This window comes from Cebus imitator, unplaced genomic scaffold (assembly GCF_001604975.1).
Source record: "Cebus imitator isolate Cc_AM_T3 unplaced genomic scaffold, Cebus_imitator-1.0 Scaffold1, whole genome shotgun sequence".
NCBI classification, from domain to species: domain Eukaryota; kingdom Metazoa; phylum Chordata; class Mammalia; order Primates; family Cebidae; genus Cebus; species Cebus imitator.
The window spans coordinates 527,894-536,714 of NW_016107316.1; the positions used below are offsets into that span (position 1 = coordinate 527,894).

Consider the following 8,821-nt stretch of genomic DNA (forward strand, 5'->3'; position numbering starts at 1 on the left):
TAGAGACGGGGTTTCACCATGTTGACCAGGATGGTCTCGATCTCTTGACCTCGTGATCCACCCGCCTCGGCCTCCCAAAGTGCTGGGATTACAGGCTTGAGCCACCGCGCCCGGCCGGATATGCTTATTTTATGCACTATAAATTATTTGTTGTTTTAAAACTTTTAGGAAAAACACATAAATTATCAATGATTACAGTGACAATGAATGCACAAGATTGTACCTAGAAACTCTATACCCCCAGTTTCTCTTTTGGAGGCCACTTTGTGAAACAAATCACCCCAAAACGTATTGGCTTATGACAAGTTACTCTACAGTCCCACTGGCTGGGGTCCAGTGGGCAGCCTCACTCACAATGCCTTGTGTGCATGGTCAGTTGGTAGTTGGGGCTGAGGTCATCTTACTGGGCTGGACATCCATGGGGTCCTCTTTTACTCCCAGTCGGGTGCTCAGCTGGGATGACTGAGGCTGGCCCCTCCTTTAGCCCTTTCCATGTGGCCTCTTCATGCCACCAGCTTGGACTTCCTCACTGCATGGTGATCTCAGAGATGTCTGGATTTGTTACATGGTGACTGTAAGAGTGAAGCCAAGAAACCAAAACCCTTTAGACCATAACCGTCCCACTATAAGCAAACACCACAGAAAAGACTGTGGCCCCAACTCTACCCCCATCAACGAAGGCTGAGTGGAGAGCTAGATGTCCACCCTCAGCCTGCTGTCAGGAGGCGCCACCCTGAACAACAGGATGGTATCAGAGAAGGTGCAGTGGGGAGCAGACAGGCATCCCTCCAGGTCAGCAATGAGCTCTCTCACACAGCATCAGCAGAGGCCACCTGGGAACCTAAGCACCACCCGCCCCATCCACCACCCAGGGGATAATCAGGCACTTCTCTCTCCCAGTTGGGGTTGTCAATGTTGAATAAGAACTGGGACATTCACCACCTTCCAGTGGTAAGATGCATCTACCCTACAGTGTCAGTGGAGGCCCCATGAGGAGCCCCCCTCCCAAGCCAGGTCACTATAATAGAAGATTCAAATGAGCTCCAGATCATAGCATAACCCCCAAAATGCCCAGGTTTCAATTTAAAAAAAATTCAACATTCCAAGAACCAGGAAAAGTTCAACATGAACAAGAAAAGACAATCAACAGTTGCCAACATTGAGGTGACACAGATGTTGGAATTATCTGACAAGGATTCTTCAGGGGCCATCAGAAAAATCTTCCAATGAGCAATTACGAACAGACAAAAAAAAAAGATGAAAAAATAGAAAACTCAGCAAAGAAGCAGAAGATGTAAAGAAGAATGAAAGGGAAATATTAAAACTAAAAAATACAATAACCAAAATAAAAACTCATTGAATGGGCTCAAAAGCACAATGGCAAAGGCAGAGGAAACCATCTGTGAACCAGAAGATAGAACAACAGAAATTATCCAACTGAACAACAGAGAGAAAACATATTTTTAAAAAATACATTAACATAGTCTCAGGGACCTATGGGATTATAATAAAAGATCTAACATTAGCATCATTGGAGTTCTGGAAAGGCAGGAGAAAGAAGGCAGGGCTGAAAAAGTAAGTGAAGAAATAATGGCTGAAAATTTCCTGGGTTTAGCAAAAGAAGCTGAGAGAACCTCAAACAGAATCCATGCCAAGATAGACCACAGGCGAACTTCAAAAATGAAAGACAAAGAAATCAAGGAGAGAGAAACCACACCTTACTTACAGTGGGGAAAAAGCAATTCAAATAGCAGATTTCATAAGAGAAACCTTGATGGAAGGAAGAAAACACCACAGTATGTCAGGTGCTTAAAGGAAAAAACACTGTCAACCCCAAATTCTATATCCAGCAAAAACACCCTGCAGGACTGAAGATGAGAACAAGACTTCACATGCAGGAAAACTACGGGAACATGTAACCAAAACCAACATATGTACCCTAAAAGACCATCCAAAAAATGCTCTTGAAACAGAAGGAATTAATCAAAGGGAGAATAATGGAATATCAGAAAGGAAAAAGAGAAAATGTGGGTAAGTATAACAGATTTTCCTTCTCTTGATTTCTAAAAGCAAGTGTCCAGTTCCTTAAAGCAGGGGTCCCCAAATCCCAGGTAGTAGGCTGTTAGGAATCCCATGCAGAGCAGGAGGTGTGCAGTGGGTGAGCATTACTGTCTGAGCTCTGCCTCCTGTCAGATCAGCCACAGCATTAGTTCTCACAGGAGTACAAACCCTACTGTGAACTGCACATGCTAGGGATCTAGGCTGCAGGCTCCTTAGGAGAATCTAATGCCTGAGAGATCTGAGGTGGAACAGTTTCATCCCAAAACCATGCCCCCAGGTCCCCATCACCCATATCCCCCAGCCCCACTCCCTCAACTCCCCCAACCCCCCATTGGAAAAACTGTTTTCCACAAAACCTGTTCCTGGTGCCAAAATGGTTGGGGATCGCTGCCTTAAAGGGTCCAAGTGGCTGATTCTCACCCAGTAGTCTGCCCGCTGCAGGGCACACTGAAGAGGCAAATTATTCATCTGACGCTTCTCAAATCGTGGTCATCTTACCACCTGCATCAGCATCGCCATGCTTGCTTAAAATGCTATATTCTGGGCTGCTCACCAAACCTACTGAATCGGAATTTGTACAGGTGGCCCCAGAACTCCGGGTGTAAACAGGGGTTTCTTACATACACTAAGGTTTGAAAAGTCCTAAAATGTCAGTTGACCTTTAGTTCACAAAGGGTCAAGCTCAGTCACTCAGTGTTAACTTTGGAGGAAAGTGGGAACAAACTGTTTTCACAGACTCCTAGCTCTGGGCAATCCAGTTGCCCAGGATGAATGCATTTCAAGGTTAAAAGAGTAATCAATACCCCACCAGGAGTCAAGGTTACACACCCCTGCACGATGACAGGTTGTCCTAGGAAGTGTGGCCGGAGTCTAAGCCACCACTGAGGAGTCTGTCATACATGGGTGCCTGTGCTTTTTCCTCTCTGAAATGGGGGCAGCATCTGCCTTTCCAAACTCTTAGGGTCAAGGTGAACAGCAAAAGAGGTGTGCCGTGCACAGGCTTTTAAAATATTAGTTGTTTTTACCTAAATCGAATGTTTACTCTCTCCTTAAAGAGGGCTGTTGTGTCACCCTTTTTTCTTTGAAATGGAAAGTTTCTATATTCTTCACCCAGAATCCTAGAAAGGCAGGCATGATGGTTAAAATTAAATGTAGACCTTAATGTACCCAGTCTTTTCTGCAGAGTCCTGAAGGGCAGTCCGAGGACTAAACAGAGGGGGCCCTGGTGTCAGCAGCAGTGGGAAGAGGTGGGAAAGAGCCCAGGACCCCCCGCAGAGCTAACCAGGCCGTTTTGCTCTCCACCAGCTGGAGGCCTTCCCCTCCGCGTCGCCTCTGCCCGCGGTGTCTCCAGGTTCCCTCCTGGAGATGCGGCCCTAGGTCTTGCCCCTCCCGCGGAATGGTTCGAGGTGACGCGCGACAGGCGCACGGCTGGGGTCTTGCAGGACCCATGCACGCACTCCCTCTAACTGGAAAGGAGAAGTCTGCAAACTGTCATTATGAGGAGAGGGTTGAATGTGGGAGTGAAAGCCTTAAAGATACAGCAAGGGAAGGAAGGGGTTCGAACTACTGAAAAAACAAATCTGTCCACCAGCCAACTTGCGCTGGCGCCGCCTGGGTGCCTCCAGTGCCCGGGCGATGGGCTCGCCTGCCTCCGGGGGCCAAGAAAGATTCATGCTCCAAAGCGCCGGAGGCGCAGGACAAGCGTCTCCCGGCCAAGCCCTAGCCTGTCCCAGCGACCGGGACAGGGTGGACGGGGCGCACCAGGGTGGCTGCCCCAGCTGGGAGCGCACGTGGTGCAGGGCAGGCGGGTTCCTCCTCACTTAAGTCATGGACTTGGCTCGCTGCGGCGGAGCCGGCGCGCGAACGTGGCTTGAGCCAAAAAAGAAAAAACGCACACAATGTGTTTCTTGTTAGGGACTGCAAGCCCGGGCCTCGGGTTTTGCTTTTGGTGCCGCATTATAATATTAAGATGCAGTTTGATTCCGGACAAGCCCGCCCTTGTCGCTGGCTGGGGCGGATTCCCACGGACGCCTGTGGGCAGAGGGGGGCGGCCTGGGCGCTGCACTCTGCGGGGAGTGGGGGGAGCGCACAGCGGATGGAGGGGGGTCCCTGCATGACCCAGGCTCCTGCGGTGGCCGGACCCCAAGACGCGCGCCTCCAGGCGGCGCAGACTCGGCGACGCCAGCCCTGCTCCCGCCAGTTCGCGGGCGGCCCAAGATTGTTTTCCAAGACCTTATCTCTTGCTGAAGTTAATTTTCTTTTTTAATTTGGTGACCGGAACAAAAGTCACAGGAAAATCCTTTGTGAAAGCTAAACGCAGCCACAAATCGGGACACTTCACAGCATTTGTAACAAAATATTTGCAGTGCCCGTAGTTAAATCGGCCCCTCCGCCAAACTTCCCAAACTCTGCTTTCCTTGAGCCAAGCTGAAAAATGATCTCCCTAAAAGGGAATCAGAAGGTTGCAAGCAATTGGATGTTGCACGGAGTTCTACCTGGCACTCGCGCTCTGGGCACACAGGACCGCGCGGGAATCCTGGAAGGAATGACGGCCCGGATGGTGGCAGCGAAGGGGAGGAGCCACTGTTGAGCCGTTGTAGTCCGTGAAACGCTTTGTTAATGCCATTTACTAGCTGTGTGCAACAAGAAGTGTAAGAGATTAGGCAGGTCTTCAAAAAATACCCAAAAAGGGAAAAATAAACATCCCCTTGTTTGCTTTTTGTGGCTTTGCTCATTTTCTTCCCCTCGCGTTGCCCTTCATCTAAAGCTGTTTTAAACCCAAAATCGGTTATCTGGTTTCAGGGTAAGGGCTCCCTCTTGCCAAGGTATTAAATAAACAAGTACAGCAAAAACTTGAATCCTTATGTAATCCAGATGCCGTTTCCTCGAAAACCACAACAAACGTTGCTAAACCAGATAACAGGACTAGGAACATTTGCCCCCCCCCCCACTCCGCCCCCCACTCCACAACACACAGCCTCCGCCCCCGGCTTTAGGGCCAGTAGAGAACATTTATGTCCAAGAACTCCTCTCCGGGACAGACGATAAATAACTGCTACTAACGCTCTCAACTGCAGATGAGCACCCTTGAGGGATCCGGATGCCATAAACTGTCCGGGAATGTTGGCATCTGGTTCTTAAAATGGAACTTTCCCTGGAGATAAAGTCAGGACCCAGGAGGCGTCTGCATTTGCAGGCTGACTTGGAAGTTTCTTGCCAAGATGTTCTCAGTCGAAAACGGTGCATTAGAAAGGGGCTGGGTCTGGCCCGCGCTTTGTAGTGGTAATGAGAGCGCGAATCGCGCTAGGCTCTGCGCGGGAGGCGCCAACGAGCTGGAGGACTGGGGCTGCACATCCTCCCGGCTCTCCCAGGGCGGAGAAGGGGGCTGTTCTAGAAAAAAATCTAATGGTTTTGGGCAACCTCGAAGAGTTCCGAGGAGTTAGGCAGTAGGACGATACGGGGATGGGGGGGTCTTTCAAAAATACTTTTAGGAGTCCAGGATCAAAGCCATCCGACGAGAAACCGAAATGATCCAAAGGAATAAATAAATCTCGCCATGCGCTAACATAGTGACCTTCTCCCATCCACCCTTCCCTCGAGCCAGCCCCACCCCGAACGCCTCGGTTGCAAAAACAAAATAAAGCAAAACCTTTTGCTTTGGCAACCTCTAAGCCACATTATGCCCTCTTTTGCAACAGGAAGATTTCTTTTCTCCCTCTCCCGGCTTTTTTTCCTTCATCCTGCCCTCCGCTCCTCACCCCCCTCCCCCTTTTCTTTTCTTCTCCGTCCTCCTTCCTTCCCCAAATCACTCGAAACTTAAGACGTGCAGCGGCTGCAGGTGCGCGCGGGGCCGGCGGCCGGGCCGGGGCGAGCCTGGGACTGCCGGGCCTCGCAGGCATTGATCAGCTGGACGCGCGCGCTGAGTGACGGCGCGGTTGCCATGGCAGCCGCCTGAGCGGCGCCGGGAGGACAAGGCTGCCGGGCGGCGTGAATGGGCGGCGTCACGCGCCTGGCGCCAGAGAGTCTGCTCCGGGGCTCCGGCTCCGGCCCCGCCGCGGCCTGGCCCGCGCGCCGCCGCTGCCGCTGCCAATTCATCACCTGTCAGGGATCACTCGCGGGGTCACGGGCGGAATGGACACAGCTGTGAGAACAAAACCGGGGGAAGAAAGGCGAGCGCTCCCCATTGCGCCAGATGTGCAGGGAGGACCTTGAGACGCACCCCCCGCCCCCGCAGGCTCCTCCCGTTCCCCCCCCCCACCCGCGGCGCATCACGCGGGGATGGCAAAGACTGCCGGGCCAGTGCAGAGCTCAGGGCCCAGAGCTGCTTCTGATTACCGCAAGGGGCCCGGACGCCGGAGCTGCGGCCGGCCCTAGAGGCGGCGTGAGCGAGCCTTGGAGACAGGCTGGGGGACCGGACAGGCAGGTCTGTCGCTGCCACGGGGTGGGGGCGTCCCGGTGGGGAGTCCAGGGGGACCGCACCGACACCCACCAGCGGAAGCTCTGCACACCTTCCCACCGCCCGCGGATCTGGCGCTCCGGCAGCAGGGGCCCTTTGAACTTTGGAGGCCTCAAATGCAACCCCACCAATGGACAGATTTTGACGTGCCTTAAACCCACCCTGAAAATGCTCCAACACGATATCCCCCCGCGAAAACAATTTTTAAGGTTATTTCATATTGGGCGTGCTGAAACAGACACACTAGTGAGTTAGGCCTTGTTTAAATCATTAACTTATACAGCTTTGTAATCCCCTTTAAATGATCTTTAAATGAATGTAAAACTGGGTAGCGTGCCAATAGAATCTTAAACACAGCCAGGCAGACTGGACTCTGACATGGCAGCTAAAGAAAGAAACACCAGAAAATTTTCACCATATTTAGCCATTTTTCTACATCAGGGTACAGAAATGATCATGGGAGAAGGCACTGCCTTAATCAACTTTGCAAAGTGTAAAGTGAAACCGCACAATGCTCATTACCGCCCAGCCCAGAGCCTGGCTGTCGGGATAATGAGGCTGGCACGGATGTTAACATACGGTGTCCTTGGAAAAAGCTAGGAATGCGTCAGTATCGAAGAGCTGCAATGTCCAAGAATCATAAGTAATAATTTGAGAATCCCAAAGATGTTTGTTTACATTGGCTATTATTGTAAAATAGTCAAAGTATAACATCATGAACCAAAATAGTGTCAAAACAAAATCTGTTCCACTGTGGCACGTATGTGACAGAAACACATGCACACAAAGCACATCAAAAGGCTCGAACTGTGGGAGGACTCGGATAGTAAATCACTTCCAGACTTAATATCAGAAGAGACGCGGTGCATCCAACGCGGTCAGGGACGGAGTCGCAGGCAGCATCGTGAGCCTTGGGGAGGCCCTAGGCAGATTTCTGGCTGGACAGGAAACCACTCACCTTCTCCAAACTGAGGGTGCTGAATGTCATGAAGGTGATCTCCACCTCAAAGCCACCCATTCTGCCTCCCTGGAGAGGCGTCCTGGGGGGGCATGGCTGTCACGTGAAGGTCAGAGACAGCCGGGTCCACCAGCTGAGAAATTAATCATTAATTGAAGGAAGGAACAGTGTTTCCCCGTCACTGAGCTTTCCTTTCAGCCTCTAGGGCTGCCCCTTCCTCTTTCTTAAATGCAGAGGTAGAGATTGAGGCAGAAAGTAAGATTTGAATATTGCCTTTCCTGGGGTTGTCTAGTTTATTGTTTTTTAGAGAAAATATGATTTTCAAAACACGAAACTGACACAGTGTGCTCAAGACAGAAGTCAAGATAAGCTAGAATTATGTGAGAATTAAGGTATTTGAGTAAATAACTATAAACTTTTTAAAAATTTAGACTAAAAGAATGAGTTCTTAAAGATTTACAGGCAAAAAAAAAAAAAAAAAAAAAATACCTGAACCTCTATTCAGCACCAGTGCTGAAAAAATTCCAAAACTCATACATGACAGAATTTTTTTTTTTCCGTAAATAGTGCGAAGATGTCAATCAATGGCTAGGGCCACCTATCAGTCACAAAGCTTTAGAACGCCTCTAGGTGTTGGAATGTGACACCAGAAATCACAATTCGTACATAATTAATCACATTACTTTGCCGTCTACTCTGAAGGGCACAGACCGGCAGCCTTTCAAGGGCAGCGTATGTAAATGCAGTTTCAATATGCAAATTCTCCTAATAGTTTCCGATTAATACGATCATCAGAATAGCCTGCCTCCTTTTTGGAAAGGAACCCTGAAAGCGCCCTGCCTGGGAGAGCTCCTTAGCGACCGACCGGCGAGGCTGGGCATGGTTTCCAATAAGTACTCATTCTCCTGAGTTTACAGTAATGCCTCCCGCGCTGCTCCGGGTTGCAAAAGCCCACACTAAACCTGTCGTCGAATGCCTGCGTGGGTGGTTTGTTTGTGTTAACATAACTTTTCCTTATCTGAAGAGACGAACTCACTCTACAAACGTGACTCTTCAGTGGCAACCTAATTTGCGTTTTCACTTTCTTCTGAAATGCTTTCTATCTTTCCTCACGCTCTCTCTCCGAGGGGTTGCAGTGAACTGAGGCTTCCCCACTGCGGTGCTGACCTCGCCCCTGTCGCTGTGATTTTTAGGGCTGCCGACAGCTCCAAGGTGTGCAACGCTTGGTCTGGCAACACCCTCACGACGAAGGTCTTGCCTCGCCCTTGGAATTAGAATTAAGAATGTACATTTAGGATCCCTGGGTCTGCCCCCTCCACCGTCCCCCTCCTCCTCCCCCCTCCTCC

At 50.3% G+C, this 8,821-nt stretch overlaps 1 protein-coding gene and 1 long non-coding RNA gene across 8 annotated transcripts in view; one reads left to right on the forward strand and one right to left on the reverse strand.

Annotated features, from left to right (window-relative positions):
* LOC108301746 overlaps nt 1-6,926 on the reverse strand; it is an 11,116-nt gene extending 4,190 nt beyond the window's left edge. Inside the window, exons 1-3 of one of the 6 annotated variants that reach the window (XR_001824007.2) lie at nt 6,160-6,926; nt 4,557-4,694; nt 355-572 (exon numbers count right to left, since the gene is read on the reverse strand). This is a non-coding gene — a long non-coding RNA (uncharacterized LOC108301746). Of the gene's footprint in view, nt 1-354; nt 573-3,086; nt 3,180-4,556; nt 5,674-5,710; nt 5,816-5,870; nt 5,982-6,159 lie in introns of those variants that run through there. The other 5 variants (XR_001824005.2, XR_001824006.2, XR_005199468.1 and 2 more) reach the window with 5 other exon arrangements.
* A 1,690-nt stretch (nt 6,927-8,616) lies between these two features.
* Nucleotides 8,617-8,821, forward strand: part of ID2 (inhibitor of DNA binding 2) — a 3,287-nt gene continuing 3,082 nt past the window's right edge. For both annotated transcript variants that reach the window (XM_017525023.2, XM_037737100.1), the window contains exon 1: nt 8,617-8,687. The gene's annotated coding sequence lies outside the window, so the exon portion shown is untranslated. The remainder of the gene's footprint in view (nt 8,688-8,821) is intronic.